The sequence below is a fragment of the Stegostoma tigrinum genome, chromosome 8 (genome assembly GCF_030684315.1).
Source record: "Stegostoma tigrinum isolate sSteTig4 chromosome 8, sSteTig4.hap1, whole genome shotgun sequence".
NCBI classification, from domain to species: domain Eukaryota; kingdom Metazoa; phylum Chordata; class Chondrichthyes; order Orectolobiformes; family Stegostomatidae; genus Stegostoma; species Stegostoma tigrinum.
This window is the reverse complement of record NC_081361.1, coordinates 73,900,471-73,926,523: the sequence shown is the minus strand read 5'-3', so window position 1 is coordinate 73,926,523 and position 26,053 is coordinate 73,900,471. Positions and strand designations below refer to the sequence as shown.

Here is a 26,053-nt window from a genome sequence, read left to right as displayed (position 1 = left end):
AGACTAAAAATCCAGTTTTGTGTTTTGATACGAAGGAGTGAGTTCATGCCTGTGTCCTTAGCGTGCAATGATTCCTGGCTGCTCAGCATCAGCTGCTTCAGATTATGAAGTGCATATCCATGTGGTAATACAAAGGGAACCCTGGAGGAGGGATTTTTTTCAATGAGCCTTGTGCGGTGAAGGACTTAGCTAACTCTGTGAACAGATTTTTGAATGCCTTCATGTTCACAGTGGCTAAGTTCCGCACCTCAGGGGTCAAACTCAAAAAGATTTCCGGGCTACCATTTGCAGTTCATATGTCACTGCAGGCTTATGTCAATCAGTCCACAGGTCGTGTTAGTACTAATTATCTTTTTTTGTGCTGTGTGATTCAGCACAACATTTCCCAGAATAGTTTTGAGTTCAATGGGATGATTAAAACCGCATGCTAGACTGAGGGAAACGTAAATGCGGATCTTGAGACAATATCCAAATATTCAAATCTTTTCATTTTCTCAGATCTCATCTCTCCAAAGGTTTCAAAAGCATCAAGTGCGCATGTCTTTGATCAGATTGATATTGCTCATTTAATCATATGTTTTCTTTATATTACACAGCCCTGGAAACATCATGAATTATTTCTTAACATGTATGTCCAACTTTGCACTACAATGCAAGTTATGGCTATTCCGGATTTTGGAACTCTTGTGACCAGCAGCTGGAGAAGAGTTAATTTCCTGGATTCAAACTCGGGCCAAGGAAGCTTTGGCATGTTCCAATGAAAACATAATGCTGTGACATCTACACCGCTCTCCCCCCAACTCACCCAGTATAATGATTTCCTCTAAATTATCTATTGTATCTCAGTAAGCAAAACGTTTTTAAATTGTCAATCACTTTTTTTTGGTGTCTGCATCAGCAATCAATAACTGAAATTATTTACTAGTCAAAATAGAATTCCATCTGAAAATTCATTAGCAAGAGCGGGCTTTCAATATAATGATTGTAAATAGAAAAGAGGAGGTCCAGATTACTGACGTGGTGTCTTACGATGTTTTAAGTAAGATTTAGAAACAAATGCTTTTTCATACTTCCCTGTAATGAGCTATGACATATGGGGCTGAATGTTCCCAGCAACAGTGGGAAGCTTGAAGGCAAGATGCAGGTCAGGAAAGTGGAGGAAAACCCCTTTGGGCCGATACCCATCGCATTTCTGCTTTCAGCAGCAGCCAGTTGAAATCACTAAAACTCCAATGAGGAGTGGTTTTGTTGTGTAACCATTCTTTTGCCGGAACAGCATGGCACTGTGGTGATGTAGGAAGGGCACAATGAAGGCAGTGTCCCTTCAGAGGCTGAGGGCAGGCCCTAATTGGAGACTCCACACTCCAGTGACATCCTCCATGGGCAGGTGAAACTGCACCTAGGGCCCAAACTACTTACTAGCTGGAAGCAGCACACCTCCACTATGAAGGTCCTGACAGCTTCATTCTGCAGAATGTTTTATGTGCATTCGTGTTTGCTATGGGCGTCTCCAACATGCCTCAATGACATCCACCTCTCTTGGTGGGGCTGTCAATCCAGGTATTCTATTTTGGGTCTGTAGCATTGAGACCCTGCATACTAACCTGAATAGCACAGTGAAATGGCTCCATACTGGGTACTGCTGGTAAATGCAGACTTGGGACCACAATTTGTTCCTGACATTGTGGCCCCAAAGCCTCAGGAAAGCTCAGCCGATAGCACAGATTAGCAATGAGTAAAAGAAGGTATAAGATAAATCAGCATAAGGCAATCGAGAGCCAGAATGATATCTTGAAGTCTTAGATCTAGCGAAGGAAGGGAAGTAAATAATTCCCGAGTACTGAAATCCTGTCAAATAATTAAATGGAGCAAGAATCAATAAATTTAACACCTGACACAGTTGAGAGGACATGCTAGAGTTGGAGCTACAGAGATGTAAGACAAGAAAATTTATACAAGGTCAAGGGAGATTATAATGAGAAGAGAGTTTAGGGGATAGAGGTCATTGAAAGTATGCCTTGTCTTATACCCAATCCAGAAGGGAATGAGAGGAAATTCCCAGCATTTGTAAACAGAGTTGATGGCTAAAGTTGTGGTGGGGAAAGAGATGTATTTGGTATGAAAGAAGAAGCAAAGCATCTTGTGGACAACATCAGCCATACAGGAGGGTCATCGTTGCACTTGCCATTAACCAATAAAATAAGAAGAGTAGAATTGTCAAGTTTAAAAGATCAAAATCATTTCCTATATGGACTGAAGTTACAGGATCAATAGAATGTTGTAGTGGGTGATTTGGCAGCAAATGAGTTGGTGTGCGATCTTAGAATAAACAATAATGGCCAATGAAATGGGGTCATTTAAGAGAATGCTGGACATGCATATGGTCACAGAAATTTGAGGGTGCATACATGAGGTTCAATGGTCGGCACAACATCGTGGGCTGAAGGGCCTGTTCTGTGCTGTACTGTTCAATGTTCTATGTTCTATGAAATGGAACAGCAGCACAGTTGATGGGAGAACAAACCAACTACAGGACAAGTAAAATTGAGGTGAGGGAAAGATCTATTTTGTATGAAAGAAGAAGCAAAGTATTTTGCAGGCAACTTCAGCAACAAATGGGGGTGACAAGATAAAATAAAAGCGGAAATGTGTCTTATAAGGGCAGGTCTAGACATCTTTAAATTGTGTCATTTTTAAACTTGAGAAACATTGTAAAAAAAAACTCTTAAATACACTCGCATTACATTGGATCTGGCTCCAAAGCGTCTGGAAAGTTTCTCGTCAACTATTTACAAAGATATCAAGTACAGCAGGAGTAGTCAGGCCAAATATATGGGCAAAAAGCATGTGAGTGCAGGGAGACTGAACCATGCTCACACATCATTCAGTGCCATAAAACATTTTAAAACTTTGTACCAGTCTGAGAACAGGACTTACCTGAAACAGCTTTCGTCTCCAGAAAACTATTATCTGAACCTTAACCTTGCTTCACTATGCAAACTGTAGATTGTAATTCACTTGTAGTACATCACTACTAACTTAATGTTACAATTCCTTCAATGCTGGGTCCAACAAGACAATTATGTTTGCTATTAAAGCACTGTTCCACTTCCGGGTCTGCTAAAAATAAACCTTTATTTGGTGAAATTTAAAAAAAAAGCACTGGAAAAACTCAGAAAAGACATCAATCTGGAGTGGGCGTTCACAGTTGAATAAAGGTAAGTCCTGACTGAAAACAAAGGAATCAAAACAAGGGTGGCATGGTGGCTCACTGGTTAGCACTGTTGCCTCATGGCATTAGGGACCAACGTCCAATTCCAGTCTTGATATCTATCTGTGTGGAATTTGCATGTTCTGCCTCTGTCCGTGTGGGTTTCTTCCCACAGTCAAAATATGTGCAGGTTGGGTGGATCGGCTGTTCTAAATTGTTTGTAGTGTCAAGAAACATGCAGGCTAGCAGGGTTAATTATGGGAAATGCAGAGTTACTGCATTTGAGCAGAGAGATGAGCAGAGAGATGTGTCTGGGTCTGATTCTCTTTGCAGGATCGATGCAGACTCAATGGGCTGAATGGCCTCTTTCTGTAGGGAAGCTATGATTTTAAGAAGCAGATACTGGGGGTAAAAATGGTGAGCAGAGTTCATGATGTGACAGTTTTGATATACCAACCCACCCTCGCTGGCATGTGTATTTGGTTTCCAAAAGGTGAAATTGACACCTCAATTCCATCAAGATTTTTGGAGGAATATCCACTGCAATTGCCCTTAGCAACGTCATGGTACAGTAGCCACAAACGCACACTGTCACAGCATGTAACTGGCATGGCTGTCACTCCTACACACAAACGGTCTCTCTCACACTTGTTGTTGTTTAACCACCAGCTCCGCAGTTTACCAGCCCATAGCTACATCCTGTGGAAACATCTTCCTCAGGTCATTGTTAGCTAGGACCCAATGCCCACTGTAGATCCACTGCTTGCCACTGTCAACTTGGGGACCATCACATACAAGCAACTGGATAAACTTGAAACCTGAGCTTTTATTTGCAATAAAAGCTAAAAGGGAACACAACCGAAACCAATAGAGACCGAAACAAAAATAGAAATTGCTGGAGATTCTCAGCAATAGAGGCTGATGTTTACCCCAACAATGCAAACCAGATTTCAACATCATGACCAAAGATTATCGAACATTCCATGATGGTCAGATGAATCCAACTCACATCTACTGGACCGAGTCAGTCAGACCCTGTCTGGCTGGGAATGCCTGACACATGAGAGCTCTGTCAACGACAAGGAGGGCTGGATTATATTGGAGGGCCAAACAATAGAACTACATCTTCATCAGGCCCATCACCTGCTCCACCATAGCCCAGGTTGAGGAATGCACTTCAGTTATGGGTTTCCCAGCAGTGTCATCAGCTGTGGTTATAGTTGGTACCCCTGGTCTCTCAGTAGCCAGCTTTGTAAGCCCCTGGGCCCTCAAATACACAGGTCCATGAGAGTGCTCCAGATGTAGGAATCACACCAGCTGCCAGGCTGACAGGCTCACATGTCCAGGAAGTGGCTGCAGTGATCACAGATCACCTGGACATTAATCAAATGGAACCCCTTCCTGTTGGTGAATTCCACAGTGTCGTGATATGGCACTCTCAGTGTCATTGTGCATAAAATCAATGGCATCCTGTAAACTCAGAGATGTCAGCCACATTTCTGAATCCTACTGCCTGGGCTGCAGCATTGATCTCATCATTCGGCAGCTAAGAGTGTCAATGTGGTGTCACCCAGATGGCATCAGCCACTGTTCTGATGTATTTGTGGGTATATGACTGAGAGATGCCATTTGGCTCACCTGTCGCGCCCTGGAAGGAACCAGTTGCATAAAGCTTTATAGCTGTCATTACCCTCACAGCCGCTCAGAGAGGATGGACTGTAACAGCTGCAGCCCTCAGCACGCCTCCTACAGCTTCCCACTGCTGCAGCCATCAGGTCCCTCTCCAGCATCCAAGGTTCAGTTACAGTGTCCCACTACCTTGTCGATTTTCGGAAAAATCCATCTGGTTCACTCATGTCCTTTAGGGAAGGAAACGGCCATCCTTACCTGGTCTGGACTACATGTGACTCCAGATCCATATTAATGCAGTTGACATTTAACTGCCCTCTGGGCCATTGGGAATGGTCAATAAATGCTGCCTAGCCAGCAACACTCTCATCCCATGAATGAACAAAGGAAAAATAATACATACAGAGTTTGTGTTAGCACTGTACCTCACTTCTTCCCAGCAAAGAGTTGTACCCAATGAAACTCTAGGCTTCTTGAATACTGCAAACATTCCTAGGGGTCCTACCTCTGCAACCGCCTGTTGAATTCTAATCCTCCACACCAGCCTGATGCTGTTGGGTTTGCCGTTGGCCCTGGTCTTCCTGCAACCATATTCAACTTTGTAGGTAGGCAGCCACAGTAAACCATCATTGCAACCAGTGGCAGGGCTTGGTGGAAATGGTAACAGAAGGAGTGAACGAGGTTCTCTGAACTTCGAGCAGTTATAGGTGGCCCACTACACAGATGGGGGCTAAGCATACCCCTCTGTACAGTGAGACATGCAGCACTCTGAGAATGTCCATATTCAGGCTCAGCTTGTACGGTAACTTGGTGAAGATGCCAACCAATGTCACCAAGAAGGAAGTGACTGCAGTGATCTGACACCCTTGTCTCACCCACATTCAGTACAGACTATTGTCAAACTATGTGACAGATTATCTGTCAACATTGTGTGGTCTGCACAGGAACCTTGGAAGTTGCACACAGACTGGATCCCTTTCAACCAGTATTGGCCTTCTGTAACATCCTTGTTGCTAACATCCAAATCATTAAGGTGCCCAAGTTCAATTTGCAAGAACCAATGGCATGTTGCAAATTACCTTTGAGCAGCATCTGACCCCCAGTACCTACACTTCACACGCATACAATGTTAGGTGAGTTTGGTAAAACAGGAAACTGAATATTCACGAGGAGAGTTGGGCTGTCAGCAAGGTATTTAATAAGCCAGAATCCCCCTTAATTGGCAATTTGCTGCTGCCTAGTGTGAAACTCGACACAAAAATTTGAAACCATGAAAGATTGAACAAGGTGATCTGGACTTCTCTGATTGTGTCACACATCTTACCATATCCTATGTCACTCAGATTCTACCCCATGTTTTTGTTTTCAGGCAAAACTGAACTTTATTCTGCGCTTAACACCTACTCAGAATCTTTTTTTTATATTTTCTCTTCAATCATTACTATTTTTGTTCAGTGTACCTTTGATTTCTAATCTCCCTCACCCTCTAACCTGACCTCACCTTGCCTTTCAGTTGATCTTCCTGGATTTCTACAGAATAAAAAAAAATCACTTTCCATATGTTTTCAGTTCCAAGGGAGAGTTACACTGGACTCAAAGCATTAACACCTTCTCTTTCTACAGATGCTCCCAGACCCATAGTTTCTTCAGCACTTTCTTTATTTTAGATCTCCTATATTCACTTTGTTTAACTTTTGCTTTGTTTGGTAAATTCAGGGAAACAGGATGGCTGGGTTTTACCACACAACTGTATTTTTAAGTGAAATGTTTAGTTATTAACGCATTTAATGTTTACAAGTATTTACAGCACATGAACAGGGCAATCCATTTGTGCTTGACGCAAGCCTCTCAGTCCCTTCATATCCAGGATCAAGGTTTGAACAGTGCCATGAACAAGAGAAATTCACCTCTCTGGTAGTTCTGTAGAACCTAAACTGAAACATGTTTTAATTGATCCACTAGCTTGCTCAAAATCTTATGTCCATAGTTCATACATATTCATAACTTTGAATCCTCGTCCAAAAATATCAAGCCTTTTCCGAAGTGGAAGTCACTGATGTTTTAAAGCCAGAATTCTTTCTCATAAAATTTTCAAAAAGCTGTTTGCTTATATTTGGAAAAAGTGAAATAGGCAAACAAAATGTCATGTTCACAGCTAATAGTCTGACCTTCCCAATGCATGATTTTGACTTGAATCCCACTGATGTGGTTTGTTTTCATTGGGCACCAAAGTCTTTTGCATCTCAAGATTGGTCGGACAGATGATCTATTGCGCTCTACTTGATGAGAAAACATTTTCCCAGTCATTGTCAGTTAAAGCTTGTTAAGTTCTTGGGAAACTTATTGGAAGTGGGAAAGTGGTCCATATCTGAGAGTTAAAATTCTCCATGTTGATGACGATGAAATGTCCCCAAAATATAGCCTGAAGTTTTTATGAAAGCATATTTATATTGTCCTTTGTTGTTTCGAGGTTTGAGTTTTCAAAATATTTTTTAGAGGCCAGGTGGGGATCTAGTTGGGGGTGGGATTTTTTGCTGCCTGCATTGTTACCTATCGCTCTCAATTACGGTCGCAATGAAGCTGAACTTGGTGATGTAACTGGAGACAAGGAGCTGCTGAATATGTCTACCCAGGGCTTGTTGACCACTCCAGCCAAATAGCACAGAGCATAACTTACTTGTGTTTCATGAAGGAGGAATCATTCAGAACTCCGAGTCTCTTTTAACATGCATTTGGCACAGTAGATTTTGTTCCTGGGCTTTTATAAGCATCCTTTGATTGATAGGATGACAGTCATTGCTTAGGCTCACACTGGGCACTTAGAGGCTGCACAAGCTGTAATTTATTTATAACTGTAATAAGAGATTTTTTGATTTAATAATGGATAGCATACCTCTGAAATATACTTTGAAACTGGCTTCTATAATTTGTTTTTATCTCTGTGAGTGCTTTGTTTTGTTTGGAGTGTCTGAACATGAAATAAAACAAAATTCTAAATATTGAAAACACAGTAATGAAGGATGACTGACAGGCCCCAGCAAATGTGCAAATCTAATAGTTATTGCTCTTAATAACATTTGAGTGCTACGTGGCAGCTGAACTGAACATCATCCCTCCATAAACTGCATGCTCCGAACCACTTTCTAATCTAGCGCTATAGATTAATGAATTTCTCCAATCCAATGTCAGAGAAATAAAACATTTCAAGGGTGGTTTGTACCTAATGAGAACAATTATTAAAAGCTCTGAAGAGCTCATTGCAGTCTCTTTACCAGGAAGGTTATGACACAATTTTTTTGAGTGAGAAGGTTTCCTTGCCTCAGTCAGATTGGAACCAGAGTGTTGATTCTAGAAGTCCTGCCCCCCAAGCTCACAGTTCTCACTGAGGAGAAGAGAGTATTAGGCTGGGAGGTATTTCATACATCCACAGTTGTTGGTGGCCACAGTACTTTTAAATGTGCAACTGCCTTGACTCAGAGGTGAGTTTCATCACCTAAATTTCTGAAAAATAATCTGTGGGCTTTAGACATTTGAGGAAAGTTCTAAATCTACCAGACACCTTGAGGAGGTCAGGTGATCCTTTGGGGAGCTCAGGTATATGTTTGGAGAGGTCTGGGTAACCTCTGGAGTGGTTAAAGTACCTCTTCAGGATTATTAACAACAGACAATGATGTGTATAAAAGCTGTGTGGAACAATCAATTTGTTTAAATCACCTTCCCTTTAAATTTTGATCAAAAAATGCCTGCTGTGCGAAAAAGCAAAGTGGCTTGCAATTTCATTAGCTATTTGTTGACACAGACTTGTGGATCATCATTTTAGCTTTACTGCTTCTATACTGCTTTCACAATGCATCTTATCACAGTGGGGGGCCTGTAGATACACATGTTGATTGTAGGCTCCAAGTAAATATAAAGGAATTAAACGCCTTTGCTATGAGGCTATGAACATACATGTTTGCTTTTACAAGGGATAAGTACTTTCACGGAATAGTTCTTAACAGGTACTTTGACTTTAAATCAATATGTGTCCTGTGATCTGTCTATTGTAAACATTTGTGAGTTGACATGAGCATGTGGGTGAAACATGATTTGACATGATTTGACACTAAGTTAGCAAAGTTATTGGGCTATGAAGATGAGTGGGGGTCATGGGTTGGTTTTAACTTGGCACAGATTCTGAGAATCCATATAGGAGTATGGGAGTGAGTACAGAGGCATGAGTTGGTATGACGCAGCAAGGAAAGTGTGAGGAATGAGGGCTAGAGGAAGATATTGTTTCTATTATAATGAGGATGGAAGCCCAGAGAACTGAGGTGGGTTTTCTAAACTGCCTACCTCAGTACTTGCTGTGGCTGCCTGTGCACTGTTTTTAAGGGTGGCAAGACTGATTCCAGTTGGTGCCTGTACCCAGGATGAAAATCCGATCATCTGAGAAAGTTTCTCACCAGTCAGATTTAGGGAACTGGAAAATTTTTGACACTTTGCACCTGACTCTGGATCGAAAATTGAGCCATATGTCTCAGTGTTTTCATCTGATGTATTAACAAAAATATTAACTTAAGAGATTTGTTTTTGAACTGAAGTAATTTTCTGTAATTATGTGCAAAACATCTTTATATTCCCATAACCATGTCAACAGTAAGAAAGGATCCTTTTCTCACTATTCACATTGTGTAAGTGAATGCAAGAACTTTACCAAAAAAATAAATAAACGCACGAGACTATAATCTACATATAAAGAAGAGTATGCATAAGACTTTGCTACTTACAGTCTAGCAAACCATGATTGGTGAAATTGCTGACTGATGCTAAATACTCAATTATGTTACAAAACTCGGTCAGTCACATTTTTGTCCCACTGAAATTTAATCTAATTTCACCTTATCCAGGAACTCCTTCGCAAATAGTACTCAGCACATGACATGGACTGCAGCAGTTTGAGAAGGCTTCACCACCATTTCTCAAGGGCAACTAAAGATAGGCAATAAATGCCCACTTTACCAACAGCACTCTCATCCCAACTAGTAGAAATATAGTCCCCACAAGAGGAATAACCTCGGAATTAGCTTGTGCAAAATTATTATTTAAATATTAACCTCTATTTAAATAGCAGACAGAAATTAGATGGAAAGCTGCATCAATCATAGGTTAATGTATTTTTCAATCTGGCACAGAGGTGAACTAAGGTACATAGATTACAAATATTAGTACAGGCACAAAAAGCAGATAACTATTGTAAGGAATTTGTCCTTCAGTAGGAGCATACTGTGAAATCGATCGTTTATCAAAACATAATCATATATTTGATCTTGTACAGATGTTATAACTCAACATCACTATTAATCCAAGGTACAATATAGAATTAAATGTTTTGGAAGAATACATATGTATTTTGTGAAGTTATTGTTCTTACTTAGTCTCCGATTGATTGTCCATCATTGCAAAATTGCTTCTAACCGTAATATTTCTAATTTCAATTTATTTTGAATGAAACTATCCTTTAACCTTACTCTATTTTTTGCAGAACATTTCTGGATTGGAAATAAGGACAGGCTATCCTTCAATAACACTAGAGCAAGTAGAGTTTGGTCATGAAGTGAATTTAAATGTCAACAGCGTTAGATCATTTTTAAATAGGGTTGCCAAATCTATTTCATGACTGTTATGTCAAATAAGCTTGAGTCTACTTAACGCTGAGCTCTATTAAAGATGATTTCTATAAAGGAAGATTACCAGCAAAGAAAACTTGTTAAACAATCTTTACACTGGTATACTTTTTTGGACGTATTCCCAGTGCTTCCCACCTTCAGCAGCTCCAAAATCAAATACCAGAGACAGTGTTATTTTACTGTCTGGGTGCTACTCTGTATCAGCTAACAGTAAATTGCTGACCTTCTACATTTCAGTTAGTAAATCAATTTGACAATAAATTGATGACAATAAGTTAACTTGCATTAGTTGCACATAAGCACAGTCAATGCAGAGATGATCCTTGTGGGCGATTTATCCTGCACTCCAGAAATTGCACCACAATTAAGTGTTGAATGGGTGGCACAGAATAATGCAGTACTACCAAAACAAAATAAATATAAAGCACCTAATGATATGGATAATGTTACAGTGGTGCCTGGCCCCATCCTTTTATCTGCAAATGTTCTTCTAATCCAAGTTATTCCACACCACTAAGTCCTCCACCTGTCAACCAAGATTGCAAAGTGTTAACATGAAGAAGGGCCCAGCCCCTATGGTTGTAGAGCTATTATTATATTATGTTTTTTCTTCATTAGTTGTCCATGAGATGTGCACACTGCTGGCAAGGCCAGAATTTATGGCCCATCACTGCATCCTTCTGAAGGTATTAGGGAGACACCTTTTTGAAACTTTACAGTGTATTTATGTAGTTATATTTATAGGCCTGTAAGGACGAAATTCCAGAAAGTTAACCCAATGATGAGAAAGAAGCAATACATTTTCAAGTCAGGCTCGTGTGTTGCTCAATTAGGAACCTGGAGGAGGTGATGTTCCCTGCTGTCCCTATGTTACCAGGCAGTTGAGATTGCAGATCAAGAAAATGCTGTTGAATTTGCTTTGCAAATGCTGCTTGAATTATCTAGGTTACTGAACTGAAAGACCGTCAACAATTGGGGCAACCGGGCTCAACCTTCTGTGCCTACTGAGCTGATAACAGTTGTTGTAGACTGCACTGGCTCAGTTCAGCAGGAACAGAAGTTGTTCCCCTTTGACTACACTTCCTGAGATTTGTGGACAGCTCGAACTTCCTTCTGAAGAAGGAGTAACACAAATTCAAATTAATGGAGGAAGCATTTGATCTTTGACCTTTTGTGATACCAATCTTTGTGATTTGTAAGTACGGTTATTATTATTTCCACAACTCTCACTTACAACAATATACAAAAGTTTTCATTGAATCTTGTAGCTGAATTAATTTTCAAAAATATGATAAGTTATAAGACTCACTCGTTAGTGCATGTAATATATATTTAAAACTCTTATTGCTGCTCGATCAAACCTGTAGTTACCCCAATAAGAGTTGCATCTTAATTATTCTCTCTCAGAAATACCTATGACAGTAATGAGGTGTAATCTTAAAATTCTATCTTGTACATTCTATCTAGTTCCATTTGTAGCAGCACAGGACCTACACCAGAAATCAACATTTGTATACCAGAAGGCAATATAGTCCAAATTAGCACATGCAATTCCTTAAATGGTAAGGCACCATTCCTCAGCAAAGTATTTGAAGATAAACACTCCCTAAACTGGTAGGGAGACCTACATTGTGCACTTCCTAATGGCCATCATCTCAGACACAGATGCTGAATACCGTGAGAAAGCCATGATCAATTTATGTATGTTCAGAAATGTCATTGAATAAATTTTGAAGATTCGCTCTTATTTCAGCCAATATTGATGAGGTTAAAAGGAAATGATGCGGAAAGAACATTTTTTTTAACAGATTGCTTATTTAGAATCTGGTATGTTTGTCAAAAGTAATACTTTAGAAATAAGTTCAAGGGCAATTCTAAGTCAATAACAAAGACAGACTTTTGAAACTTCTAAGAGTTAGTGCATGACCTAATGAGCCAAGATTCAAATTGGCAAAATTCTATGTCATCACTTAACAAATTTATTTGAAAGATTATGCCATTGTCTTTTTTTTATAAACAGATATGAGTAGTTCTTCTAGGGATATCATTGGATAGTGTGAGGAGATTGTCTCTAGAAGCATAGAAATGCAACTGGCCTATTATATCTGTCAGCTGAAAAAGATTCTATTTTTATAATGTAGTGCACAGCTCCTGTGATTACTGACGTGTACTCACACATGGCATATTTTCAATTAAGATATAGCTTCCAGCCTCTGCTGCCCTTTTGGGCAGTGAATCTGGTACCTCACCCCTCTAGTTCAAATAAATATTCCTCAACTCTCTGATCCTACAGCCAATTACTTTAAATCTATAATCTCTGATTATTGTCTCTCTATGAATAAAAGTAGATTTTTCCTAAACACTCTGTCAAGTGCTTTGCATAATGCTAGGTACTTCTTTGAAATCTTTCAGGCACCTCTGTTTCAATGAAAGCAACTCCAGCCAATGCGATCTGTCATCATAGCTAACACTTTTGAATCCTGCGAACATTTTCAGAAATCTCCTCTATACCCTTCATATAGCAATTACCCATTGTAATGTGACCAGAATTGTACACAGTACTTATACTGTAGTCAAACCTGTGTTTTGTACAGTTCTGGTGTTACGTCAGTATACTCATGTTCTAAGTCTCAGTCGATAAGCAAACAAGTATCTTCCTTAAACACCTTACCCACTTGTCCTGTTGCATTAAGAGATCCTCAGGCAAGCAGGTTAAGGTCCTTCTGCTCCTCTATACTTCTCAGTATCCTACCCTTTATCATATATTCATTTGATTTGCTTATTCTCTCAAAATGAATTACCTTACAGTTCTCTAGATTGAATTCCCATTGGCTACCTGTCTTTTGCCCAACTGACTAGTTCATTGATACCCTCATGCAGTCTATAGCTTTTTTCCTATTACCAACTACAAAATCGATTGCTGTATCATCAGCAAACCTTCAAACATATCCTTAAATTTAAGGCTAAATCATTTATATATGCCTCTGAGTAAGGGATTCAACACTGAGCTCTGTGAAACCCAACTGAACACAACCATTCAGTAACAGGAATACCTGTCGATCTAATGTTTAGTTCATGATATCCTTCATAGTGAGAAGGAAAAGAAGATACAGATAACAAGATAATAAAATGTGAGGCTGGATGAACACAGCAGGCCAAGCAGCATCTCAGGAGCACCTAGGATCAATTTAACACTTAATGTACTCCAAATGCTAAAGATTTAAAGCTTGAAACTGAAGCCAAGAATTGGCCACAGAATCCAGGAGAAGTAGGAACTGCGGATGCTGTAGAATCTGAGATAACAAGGTATAGTGCTAGATGAACACAGCAGGCCAAGCAGCATCGGAGGGGCAGGAAGGCTGACGTTTAGGCCCGCATCTAGGCCCGAAACATCAGTCTTCCTGCTCCTCTGATGCTGCTTGGCCTGCTGTCTTCATCCAGCTCTACACCTTGTTTCACTGAATCCAGGAATTGCCTTTCTTTGATTCTGTCAAGAATTTACTTTTCCAGATATTTGGAGGAACACTGTCACTGTACCTTGTGATATCTGACAATTTATTACACAATGGCAGCAGTGTTTTTCCATTATATTTTCTACAAGGAGAATAATTGCATTAATAATGACTCTTGAAGAAGTGATTACTGAAGAGGAGATACAGCTGGATAATTTTCTGACTTCCTTGAACATTTATATGTTGCTGTTGATTTGATCTTGGCATTGCCTAGTATGTAGAATGACTAGTTTGCTGCTTTCTAGTCACTGTAAAACTGAGGCCACCTCCATCTACTGACCATGTCCTAAATCCTTACCAAGTTTCATTCAATCATCTTTGCTGTAGTCACTGACTAATACTGAATCCTGGTTGAGCAATCTCCATGGCCTCCCCCAATTTCTCAGGTCTCCCTTTAAGTCCATATGATATTCAAACTTCACCAATGTTAGGAACAAAAACAAATTTGCTGGAAAAGCTCAGCAGGTCTGGTAGCATCTAGGAAGAAAAAATCAGAGTTAATGTTTTGAGTCCGGTAACCCTTCCTTAGAACTCCAATTTTAGCCTGTGGAATATTTCCAATATTAATCATTCCATTATTATGCCATGCCTTCCCCCAACCAGACCTTGGGCTTTAAAATTCTCTCTAACTCTCCGCTCTGCTTTATTCCCTTAAACCTACTTCTTTCGCCAGGTATTTGGTCATTTGACCAATGATCAAAGGTGATGCACTTTGGAAATGTTGTTATTATGTTGATAGGGATATATAAAAGCATTATTGTTGTACTTGCTGTATTAGTGAGATCTTGTTTATGCATTTAGTTACACCTGATGCCTTTCTGAGCATCCACTTGTAAAGGAATTGCAGGGCAGTTACACCTCTTGATTCACATGACATCTTGTGCCTGAATTTTCCTTGTGTATCTATTTACTTTGAAGCAGTTCCTGAGTTTATGCTGGAGGAAATAGAATGGGCAGCTCCACTGTTGAATCTTCACCTCCCTTTCTTCTTCCTTACTGATGACGCATTTCATCAACTACTCACGTTGTCAATAATGGCAAGAGGCTGTCTATTAGTGTCTCCCACACTTTCCCAGCACTGCAGCTTCCATTAAAAAATGCCTCATGGAAACAGCTCAGATATTCCAGAAATAAAGATAAAAAAATGCAAAGCTGCAGATGTTTCAAAAGTGTAATAAAAGGTACTTTTGTAATCTGAGAGTTAAAACAAAACAAATTTTGAATACAATTAAATATTTTAATAGTTTCTTTTTTAACTTCATTTGACTGCTCATACAACAGCAGAATTCAGGAGGATTCATCTAGTCATTCTTTCTCTTCTATCAGGCCTGTTCTTATTTCCAACAAAAAGGAGGAATAAAAAGCATTAAGGATTTCTGCATTGAATCATTTGGAGCGCATTAATTTCTTAATTGGGTGCGATGACACTGAAATACTGTCTGACCAGGAGTTAGCAAAGGGAACCTCACCCATTGGTTGGAGAACGAGTGAGGGCCATAAGTCACTTTTCACCAGGAAGTCTGACATATTTCATTCCAATCAGGTACTTAATCAAATTATGCCTAGTCCCTTACCCACAACTGGTTGAATACTAGCTGAAGTCGGATGAGACCCTTAAGTGTGGTTCTTAAGGAATCACGTATGGATCCCAGTTGGCCTTTCCACCTCAAATTTGATCGGGTTTGATCATATGGCCCATCCCACCACTGAACCTGCCCATGGGAGAGAGATAGATTCTGTATACTATGAGGGTTTACAACTTTTCCCTCCATTTTAAATTATGAATAAAGGGACAATTCCAAGAAACTGACTCATTAAGCATATTCAAGGTTGAACCAGACAGATTGTTAATCAGTAACAGTATCAAGGGTTATGGGGATAAAGCAAGAAAGTGGAGTTGCAGATTATTAGATCAGCCATGATCTCATTGAATGGTGGAGTAGCATTGATGGGCTGAGTGGCCTACTTTAGCACCTATAACATATGGTCTAAAGAGATATGAAGGCTACAATGAATTTCTTGATGTAGGTGATTAAATTCCTAATAGTATTTGATGCGTTAATGACATGTGACTATTGGGAAAGGTGTATGTTGGTAATGTTGGAATGACCTTGGTCCAACATTAAATAATTGTGAATGGTTAATCTGATGCCACAGCTACTGTCTTTTTGGTAAGGATCATATCATTCCCCTCCCTTCCCTTTCTTCTATCTGTGCCAAGAAGACAACTCCTCCATTTCCCAAATTATAGACTATCTATCCAGCAGAAGTGAATTTAGGTATGCGGCCTTGATGCCCTCAGATATTACAGTGTAACAGTACAATTTAACTCGGCTACGGACATAAAACTACATCATGGATGCAAATGTATAGCTTGGCACCTTCAGTTGCTAAAACAACACATAATTTTCCTCCCTTCGCAGGACAGACTGCCTTTAGAGGTTCTGATAACACTAACTATCTTCGAGAAGCATTTTATAAAAGGGACGACTAAGAACATTTGGCTTAATTTCAGCACAGCTTGACTGAAAGGCTGAAACCCACCCATCTGAGAAGTCTCCATTGAGAGCAATTTTAAATAATTTTGAGTAAATTCATTCCTGAGGAAGATTTGCCTGAGAGCACTAACAGCAACTGCAGTGATACCAGGGCTTCTAGTTGTATAGTGTTCAATATAGCAGTGAAAATAGAAATATAGAGATATACAGCAGAGAAATAGATCCAACTTGTCCATGTTGACCTGATATCCAGAAATGATCTTGTCACAAATGCCTGAATTTGGCCCACATCCCTCTAAAACCTTCCAATTCTAGGACCCTTCCAGGTGCCTTTTTAATGTTTTAATTGTACCAGCCTCTTCTGTTTCCTCTGGCAGATAATTTCAGACACACACCACCCTCTGCATGAAAAAGTTGCCCCTCAAGTTCCTTTTAAATCTTTCCCTCTCAACTTAAACTGCTTTAGTTTTGGACTCCCCTACCCCAGGGAAAAAAATACCTTGTCTATTTGCCCTATCCATGCCACTCACGATTTTAAAAGCCTCTATAAGGTCACCCTTAGCCTGCAACACTCCAGAAAACCTCTCAATGTTTAGCTGGAGAGGTGTCCTGAGTGAGTGAGTAGGCAGCACGGAGAGCATTCAGGGCCAGTGGTGTTGGGATTTGGGTGGGAGAGAGCGTGTAGAGATGATGTAGCAGCCCATAGAGAGAGTGGTAGAACAAGAAACTTGGTGGGAGGTGGGCACAGTTCTAATGAGTGTGAGGGGTATGGAACAATGATGGTGACACTTATGCTGGCAGAGTGGAAAAGGATATTAACCTTCTTCCTACATTTCTGTCCCTTCCTCCAGATGGCTGAGACTGCACTGGACTGGGTGGTAACCTGGGACCAGGCTGGTATGGTCTGGTGTCATCATCTCCACTACACATTCTTGGGGAAAAGGACATCCTGTGTTTGCACCACCCCAACCAGTATGGCCTCCGTGTGTCCATTCACAAAGCAAAGTAACAATTACCCCTTGTCTGCCATGTCTGGAACCACGCAGGGCAGGTCCAAACTGACAGTGCTATCCGGGTGCGCAATGGGCTTTTAAAGCTGGCACAGGCACCAAGAAAAGCTGGTGTTTCAGTGGGTATCTGGCGAACGATGGGTTGTTCCAGAATGACGCATGGCTAGATCAGAATATCATCAGACCTGAGGGTCGCCATAGAGATGGAGGAGGTACTTAATTAGACGAGTTTGTTAAGATATGATGAGAAATCTCACTAGGCATCACGTCAAAAGAAAATCTAAAGGACTCGATAAAACTCACACTTTGGCAAAAGAAACATAAGATTCAACTCAACATTTGAGTTCAAAGATTACAAAGTTCTAAAGAAGGGTTGTTGGACTCAGAAGCCCAGTAGAGACCCTTTCGATGGCTATGAATGTCCACTGCAGGAATTCGTGGTGGGTTTTCTGGTTTTCAATCACTTCTGGGTAGCACAGTCACCATGCAGAAATGCCAAAATGTGCACCCCTTTTTGCTTGTTTGTGGTTTCCTCAGGGGGCTCCCTGATTCAAAGCCATTCAGTACCTGGTTAAAGGATACAATAGAGGGTGACTCTCTGAGAGCCCCAATTACCACCGGCCAATGCAGCCAGTGGGCCCTTCCTTATGATCCCCATCCTGCCCTCACTCAGATGTGACCTGTGGCCCTCTCTGATCTGGGGCTTCTGCTGGATGCATTGCTACCACTATCTCCCTGGTGACACTGACAATATAAGGAGCTGGCAACCTTAGATTGCCCAACAGCTCTGCCAGTCACCAATTGCCAGCTGGCACATGATGCAGTAGGCCTTCCCAAACATAGTAATGTAGAACTCACATCAGACCCCCATCACTTGGATTATATTCCACCCTAGGTTCCTTTATCTGTGAGTTATGGCTCTCCAATATTGCCTGGGAATTAAATATATTCTTTATTACCTTTATAATCGGTAAGTTTTGATGGAAAATAAAATAGTGACAGGTACCTGTAAGTAACAGCTAGAAGCTCAGATCAAACCCAAACATGGCACTGACAGTCGAAATCTAACAAGTGATAATTCTCTCTTGGCATGCAACACCTTCACTTAAGAATACAAGCTCATAGCTAATGTGCGTTGTCAGAGCTAAGGGCATTATAGAACATAGAACATAGAACAGTACAGCACAGAACAGGCCCTTCAGCCCACAATGTTGTGCCGACCATTGATCCTCATGTATGCACCCTCAAATTTCTGTGACCATATACAGGTCCAGCAGTCTCTTAAACGACCCCAATGACCTTGCTTCCACAACTGCTGCCGGCAACGCATTCCATGCTCTCACAACTCTCTGCGTAAAGAACCTGTCTCTGACATCCCCTCTATACTTTCCACCAACCAGCTTAAAAACTATGACCCCTCGTGCTAGCCATTTCTGCCCTGGGAAATAGTCTCTGGCTATCAACTCTATCTATGCCTCTCATTATCTTGTATACCTCAATTAGGTCCCCTCTCCTCCTCCTTTTCTCCAATGAAAAGAGACCGAGCTCAGTCAACCTCTCTTCTTTAACGTTAAAAAACTTTCATCAAAGAAACTAGTGTAGCTCTATGGGCCATAAATGCAAAACATAAACATACTAGTTCTCATCAGGCTAAAAGTCTATCTTCAGTACTTTCAGTAAAACAAAAACTAAAAATATCATACTATCTTTCCCTCAAAATTAAAAAAAAACGGAATTTGGCATTGTAAAATGTTCATGAGCAAATTTCAGCCTTAAAATCCAGCCAACAGTGTTCCTCCATAGCACTCAAGTCTAGCAAGTCAGCTAGATCTGATACTGTTGTAGAGCCCCAGACAGGATAACAAAATGTTTTTGTGGTTATGACTTCACAACTATATAACTGCGATTTCTGAAACACCGAAATTAAATTGTCCATTGGTCAGTTACATTCTGCCCTAAACTGTAAAATAGGCTGGTCTTCAGATGAATAGAACTGATTCTTTCTAATTGTTTCCCCAGTTCATCATTTCTTGGCACATAGCTATAATTGTTTGCTCAAGTCGAAAAAAAACTCGCTGATAAACCATTGAAGTCTGTTGACCAGTAGAATTCCCAGAGGCATCTAGAAACTGCTGTGACATGTCTCAAAAGCAATGGTTGGATTAGGAGGAAAATGACTAAAAGACTTACCCACTGACTCTCGCCAATTTGAATTCAGATGAAGTCTTAGACAGGATATAAACCCAGCACGTCCTAAAACAGTGGCTCTACCACAGCTAATCAACCAGATTTCAACTCTCTTAACCCTGTGGAATAGCTAAGAGGTCCCCTATTACTTCAGTTGCTGCTGAGCAGATGCCAACAGGAATATGAAAATAGATGGAAGTGTAAAATAATCCCTCAACTAAATAAGCAAATGAAATAATTGGGAAGTACCCTGCCTTTTAAAATGTCATTCAGATCTATGGAAGGGAAATCCCAAGCATTGGACTTGAAACAATAACTATTTCTCTCTCCATAGATGCTGCCAAACCCTGCCATGCATTTCCAACAATTTCCATTTTTCAAGTTTCCAGCATTTGCAGTATTTTACTTTTATGACATCAAAAGTGCCTTGATATTTAGCTATTCCTTTCAGAGACTCTCATAACTACACTCACAAGGATTTAAAAAAGACTCAGAGGGAAAATTAGTATTTCATCCTAGTTTCAACTAAAATTGTTAAAAAAAATACTGTGACACCAGACAACACTCAGAACTTACACTTGCAGAATTGCCTTAAATAGCAACCGTGTGAAAGTAAAACAGTTTTTCTGATTTTTTTTCAGAAGAAATGTAAATTAATATCTTAAAGCTGTTCTTCTCAAGGAACTAATAACTCAATTACCTGTGGTACATAGCAAAGCTTCATTTCCCCTCTCAAACACCAACATCCATCACTTCCATCCCTTTCCCAAGCCTTCATGTGTGAAGGCTTCAGATATGCATTGAGCTTCTAGTTCTTCATTGGTGTACCTTTGACTATTATTTTCATGCTTCAGTAATCAGCTTAGGGCAACAGCTGGCCCCACCAGCCTTCAGTTCAGCTGGAGTGGAACAGCAACAGAGGGTGATGCCGAGGAAATCAAATCAAGCTGGAAATGGCTTGGAACATGCAGCTGCAGTCTGCTTAATTCAGCCAACACTGAAAATGTTGGCCCTGGTAGAACAGGAGCTTGAAATTATTATCTTCCCCTTTGCATTGGCAAATTACTGTTGAGAGAAGCAGTTCCACTCAACGACATACTCTCCACACTCCCTTCCAAACATCTTTTAGTGTTTTTACATTTATTATATAAACCCTGTTTACCACTTATCAATTGGAGAGACAATCTTCACTGCACGTGAGGCCAAAGAAAACCTCTCAATCATTCTATCCTTCAACTCATTCAATATTCTGCGACTATCATAAATTTTCTGTCAATTTATATGTCTCTTATGTTATCTGGTTAAAAAGGAAATCTATTTTTATCAGAACCTTAGTTTCCCCAGTAGCGAATTGTGCTTGTTTTATGAGCTATTTGTTCTATTGTCTCACACTCTCTGAGGGCGGGTAACCCCCTAAAGTCAATACTAATGTTCTCGCAATTTACTGCCTGTTTCTTGACATTAAAACATCCACAGCCAAATGCTTAAAGCTTCTGTTTTACTTTTATTCAATATACTTGAGCATAATGGCTTACCTAATCCACTCACACTAACAACATTAACCTCCCTGTGTGATCAATATGTGCAGGTTTATATCTATAATTATGATGTTGCACAATTTTTATATAATTTTCTAAACATACATATACACACAGATATGGAGGGCTGAATTCTGGTGAAGGCTCATTGGACTCGAAACATTGACTCTGATTTCTCTCCACAGATGCTGCCAAACCTGCTGAGCTTCTCCAGCATTTTCTGTTTTTATTTCAGATATTGGTGGGCCTTGTATTGTACTAGAGCCTTGTTTGTGGAATAGTCAGTCAGAGATGTACAGGACGGTAATAGGCCCTTCGGTCCAACTCATCCATGCTAACCAGGTATCCTAAATTAAACCAGTCCCATTTGCCAGCCCCTTCCTATTCATTTACCTTTCCAGATGTCTTTTACATGTTGTAATTGTACCAGGTTCCACCACTTCCTCAGGCAGTTCATTCCATATACACACCGCCCTCTGTGTGAAAAAATTGCCCCTTAAGTTCCTTTTAAAATCTTTCCCCTCTCACCTTGAACCTATGCCCTCTAGTTTTGGACTCCCCTACCATGAGGGAAGACCTTATCTATTCACCCTATCCAAGCCCCTCATGATTTTATAAACTTCTATAAGGTCACCCTTCAGCCTCCAACACTCCAGAGAAAGTAGCTTATTCAGCTTCTCTCTATAGGTCAAATACTCCAAATTTGGAAACATCCTTGTAAATCTATTCTGAATCCTTTCAAGTTTAACATTATTCATCCTTTAGCAAGGAGACCAGAATTAAATGCAGTATTCCAAACATGGCCTAACCAATGTCCTGTACAGCTGCAACATGAAATCCCAACTCTTATATTCAATGCACTGACCAATAAAGGCAAGGATATCTTCTTCACCACACTAACTACCTGCGACTCCACTTTCAAGGAACTATGAACCTGTACTCCAAGGTCTTTTTGTTCTGCAACACTCCCCAAGACCTTACCACTTAGTGTACAAGCCCTGTCCTACTAAAATGTAGCACACCATAGTTATGCAGATTAAACTCCATCTGCCACACTTCAGCCCATCTGATCAAGATCCCATTGTACTCTGAGGTAACCTTCGCTGTCCACTTCCCCACCAATTTTTGTGTCCTTTGCAAATTTACTAAACATACCTCCTGTATTCACATTTATATAGGTGACAAAAAGCAGTGGACCCAGTACCAATTTCTATGGCACACTGCTGGTCACAGGCCTTCAGTCCGAAAAGCATCCCTCCACCACCACTCTCTGTTTCCTACCTTCAACCTAATTTTGTATCAAAATTTCTAGTTCTTCCAGTATTTCATGTGATCTAACCTTGTTCACCAGTCTACCATGTGAAACCTTGTCGAATGCCTTACTGAAGTCCATCTGGACAACGTCTACCACTCTGCCTTCATCAATCCTCTTTGTTCCAACAATTTGAAGTTCGTTACAAGTAACAAATTAGAATAGTAATTTCACTGACATTTGGAGTAGAGATATGTGAAGCAATCCAACACAGAAGCATTGGTGATTTAAATGAATAAAGGATTGCTGTTTACCATATGTTGTTGCCAAAAAAAACCAAATCTGCAAAATTGTCTTAATTGACTTAGCCTGCCTCTTAAATGGCAAAAGTCTTTTTTTGAATTTTTAACCTACTAGAAAGCTACAGAAATTATTTTTACAGGTAGGCAACGTTACTGGACTATGATGAAAAACAACACCTCAGTCTATAGCAAATCTAACCAACAGTTGTAAGGATCATTAAATGAGAATAAAAACAATAGTCCAAATTAAAAGCTTTTGATGAAAAGCTAGAATATTAGCAAAACTTCATGTTTTGATAAGAAACAGGAATTAGTTAAGTTAATTGAGTTAAGTTAATAAGTTAAAAATGAAACCAGGTACAAAGAATGTGGAGTCACCTTGTCTGATCTGGGCATATTATAAAACAGAACCACAGAAATTAAGTTAATTGAAATTGTGTAAAATTTATTTGGAAGTTGAAAGACACCAGTGGAGCTGACATGGATTGATTGAAGTCAGCATTTGTTGAGCTTGTCTTCTTTTGAAATCCAGAGAAGTTAACTCTGCAAGCATTTTTTTTATGTTTAATCAGGTTTACTTTGTTTTAAATTCAACAGGTAACATCTTGCAAGGAGTCAATAATTAGAGGACTGCATTCTCGGTCGTCCTGGAATACATCACCAGGAAAAAGAGCTTTAAGGAAGGTACACAAACAACATCAAGGTGGGCTATAACGTGGTGGTGTGAACAAAGAATTAGATGCCCCAATGTTAATTTAGCTTAAGGTAGATTTTGATAGGTCATGACCAGCCTGACAATGATATAAACATTTCTACCTTTGAAATAAAATCATAAAGGCCATTTAAAAGAGCGGTTAGGTACATCAGCATTTTTTCCTTCACTTGTAGGCCATGGATGTCACTGGCTGGCCAGAATTTATCGCCTGTCATTAGTTGCACTTGAGAAGGTGATGGTGAGCTGCCTTCTTGAACCATCACAGTCCATGTACTGTGGATTGGTCCACATGCCTTGATAGAGGAGATTCCAGCTTTTCAACTGAGCAGCAATGAAGAAATGGTGATATATTTCCAAGTCAGGCTAGTGTGTGGCTTGGAAAGGAACTTGCAGGGGGTGGTGTTTCCATGTACCTGTTGCCTTGTCCTTCTAAATACAAGTTGTTGTGGGCTTGGAAGATGCTGTCAAAGGATCTTTGGTGAATTTCTGTAGTACATCTTGTTGATAGTACACACTGCTGTTACCAAGCCTTGGAGATGGAGGGAGTGGATGCTTGGTTTTGCCAAATCAAGCAGGCTATTTTGTTCTGCATGGTGTCAAGCTTCCTGAGCGTTGATGGAGCTGCACTCATCCAAGCAAGTGGGGAGTATTCCATCACACTCCTGACTTGTGCCTTGTAGATGATGGATTGGCCTTGGGGGAGTCAGAAGGTGAGTTATTCGCCATCGTATTCCTAGCCTCTGACCTGCTCTTGTAGCTACTATGTTTATGTGGTGAGTCCAGCTAAGTTTCTGGGGTTAACAATAACATCCAGGCAGTAGAGGATAGTAGAGGATTCAATGATGGTAACACAATTGAATGTCAAGGTGTGGTGGTTAGATTGTCCCTTATTGAAGATGGTCACTGCCTAGAATTTGTGTGGTATGAATATTACTTGCCACTTGTCAGCACAAGCATGGGTATTGTCAAGGTCTTGTTGTACTTGAACATGGACTGCTTCAGTATCTGAAGAATCACAAATGGTGCTGAACGTTATGCAATCATCAGCAAACATTCCCACTTCTGACCTTATGATGGAGGGAAGGTCATTGTTGAAGCATTGCTGAAAATGGTTGGGTCTAGGACACTACCCTGAGGAACTCCTGCAGAGATGTCCTGGAGCTGAGATGACTGACCACAGCCATTGGGGCACTCCCTTGATGTTGTTTGCATACTTTTCTTAAACCTCTTCAAGACAGTCACAGCCATCTTCCTATGTACCAGGTATGATGCACACCAACAGAGAGTTTCCCCCATACCCATTAATTCCAGTTTTGACAGAATCCTTGATGCCACACTGGGTCAACTGCAGCCTTGATGTCATTGGCAATCACTCTCACCTCACCTTAGACTGAAAAACATGACTAGTTTTTAAATAAATCCATCAAAATATCACATAATCCTGTTAAATTATGATGATCCTACTGAACCTTCACTAAAAACAATACAAATTCACTGTAAAGAAAGCATTTAAAGTGCAAACCCACTGCTGTGGTCATAATGTCACTTCTTGCAGTGTATTTGTGATAAACTTGGATCGATGCAGCTCCTACAACACTCAAGAAGCCTGACACCATTTAGAGCAAAGCAGCCCATTTGATTGGCATTGCATCCACAAACATCCAATCCCTCCATCACTGGCAATCAGTAACAGCAGTGTGTACTATCTATAAGATGCACTCCAGAAATTTACCAGATTCTTTGACAGCACCTTCCAAGCCCATGACCACTTCCATCTCGAAGGACAAGGGCAGCCAATACATGAGAGTATCACCACCTGCAAGTTCCCCTCCAAGTCACTCAGCATCCTGACTTGGAAATATATTGCCATTCCTTCACTGTCATTCCGTATTAATTCTGAAATTCCCTTCTTAATGGCATTGTGGATCAACCCACTGCAGGTGGACAGTAACAATTCAAGAAGGCAGCTCACTATCACCCACTCAAGAGTAAGTAGGAATGGGCAATAAATGCTGATCAGCCAGTGACACCAACATCTCACGAATGACTAAAAGAAGTCTATTTTATTGCTAACTGGTACCAACCAAACTAAATAAAGATGATTGTGTTTAAATGAACTTTGAGTGTTCTCTCCTTACTTCATTCAATACGTATTTTTAAACTGTAGCATAATCTGTCTCTGGGAATGTAGTATAAGTGCTGTCTGAATGTGTGATATGCTAATAAGACATCATCACAGGAAGTGGCGCAAGGTCCCATGATCTGGCTCTCTCTTATAGCCTCATAGCAAGATGAGGCTACAGTAAGATCGCCTTTACAAAGTGAATTGTCTTCATACGCCGCAGCAAACTCCATCAATCCTCTTTAACAGCATAATCAGATCAAAAGTATTATATTGTGGGAGCCGGTGAAAGATAAATATGGAAGACTCTGTCATTGCAAGAAGCTCTGAGCAGGTCGCAGCACCCAGTCAAGCAGACGTTTGGCTGAATTGGCAGTGAAGACATTGCACTGCATTTAACTTGGCTGT

At 40.3% G+C, this 26,053-nt stretch overlaps 1 long non-coding RNA gene across 2 annotated transcripts in view; it reads left to right on the top strand.

The window, feature by feature from the left end:
* The window catches only part of LOC125456612 (uncharacterized), a 93,623-nt gene extending 69,852 nt beyond the window's left edge, over nucleotides 1–23,771 (top strand). Inside the window, exon 4 of one of the 2 annotated variants that reach the window (XR_007248481.1) lies at nucleotides 23,406–23,771. This is a non-coding gene — a long non-coding RNA (uncharacterized LOC125456612). Of the gene's footprint in view, nucleotides 1–596; nucleotides 10,113–23,405 lie in introns of those variants that run through there. The other variant, XR_007248480.2, reaches the window with a different exon arrangement.
* The last annotated feature ends 2,282 nt before the right edge of the window (nucleotides 23,772–26,053 follow it).